This window comes from Triticum dicoccoides, chromosome 5B (assembly GCF_002162155.2).
Source record: "Triticum dicoccoides isolate Atlit2015 ecotype Zavitan chromosome 5B, WEW_v2.0, whole genome shotgun sequence".
NCBI classification, from domain to species: Eukaryota; Viridiplantae; Streptophyta; class Magnoliopsida; order Poales; family Poaceae; genus Triticum; species Triticum dicoccoides.
In genome coordinates this window covers 501,237,286-501,238,088 of record NC_041389.1, presented here as the reverse complement: position 1 = coordinate 501,238,088, position 803 = coordinate 501,237,286, and positions in this window count along the sequence as shown.

The window sequence follows — 803 nt, the reverse complement described above, 5'->3', positions numbered from 1 at the left end:
GCACATGCACGAAGACTTTTCGACTGTCATCGACAAGGTCAAGCCGGCTCCGGTAGGGGAGTGACGACAGTGACGTGTCGGTGACTCATTCTGGCGGCAATACCGGTCGTTCGGTGGACTTGGAATCTCCATGTAATTTTTATTATGCTTGGGATGCTTTGTACTTCTGATGAAATTTTATAATAGATATGATCTTTAAAAAAATCAAAATAGAAAGTGTGACAGCTCTGTGGTGGTCCGACATCCAGTCGGACATACACCTACTCGGCGACGTGTCTAGCCACTTGCACAATTCCGCCGATTTTGCTCATTTTCGACGTCTTGGCGTTGTTGTTGTTCCAAGGTACTCCCTCCGTCTGAAAATATTTATCAGCAAAATAAATGTATTTAGACATATTTTAGTTTTAGATACATCCATTTTTATCCATTTATGTGCCAAGTATTTTTAGACGGAGGGAGTATTTGAAAGTACGTGGATAAGTCTAGTTTATTCGCTAAACATCATTAATAATAGTGTCAAAATCCTATAGAAGTTCAACTTCATAACATACTAGGGTTCCTTCGTGGTGAACAAATTATATGTACATGGACTGGATTTTTTCTGTGTAAGTCAATTTTGACTGCGAAGGAAGAAGGAAGCACGAGTTGCGTTGTTGACGATAAAGCCGAACCGGGACCTCATCGAAGACAGGGACGACACTGAGAACGATAGTGAAAAAGGAGATTAACAGGTGCGGGGGCTGCCGACGCCAAAACAGGAGGTTGGGGAGAGGGGCATAGAGGGATGGCCTTGAGGGCGGTGG